This window comes from Egretta garzetta, unplaced genomic scaffold, assembly GCF_000687185.1.
Source record: "Egretta garzetta isolate BGI_Z169 unplaced genomic scaffold, ASM68718v1 scaffold4, whole genome shotgun sequence".
Lineage (NCBI taxonomy): Eukaryota > Metazoa > Chordata > Aves > Pelecaniformes > Ardeidae > Egretta > Egretta garzetta.
In genome coordinates this window covers 2,696,083-2,696,385 of record NW_009259329.1, presented here as the reverse complement: position 1 = coordinate 2,696,385, position 303 = coordinate 2,696,083, and positions in this window count along the sequence as shown.

The window sequence follows — 303 nt, the reverse complement described above, 5'->3', positions numbered from 1 at the left end:
CTCCGGGCTCCGCCACGCGTGACGCACGCCTCTGAGTGACTTTCACGGGCACGCCGTGTAAACAAGCCGTGAGTCAGCGGCCGGGCCAGCCGTGCGGTTTCCCCAGTGTAAATGCTTCCTCTGCCGCGGTGGAAGGAAGGACCAAACCGAGCCTCCAGGGAAAAGTTGGCAGCGCCGTAAAACGTAATGAAATCGCGTGGGGCTGAACTGGGTCCAGAGCAGCTGGGAGCCGGCAAAACCTCCTGGGTGGTTCCAGCCTCTCTGGCTCCTCGGAGAGGTGCTGCTGGAGGAGAGGGGCAGGCC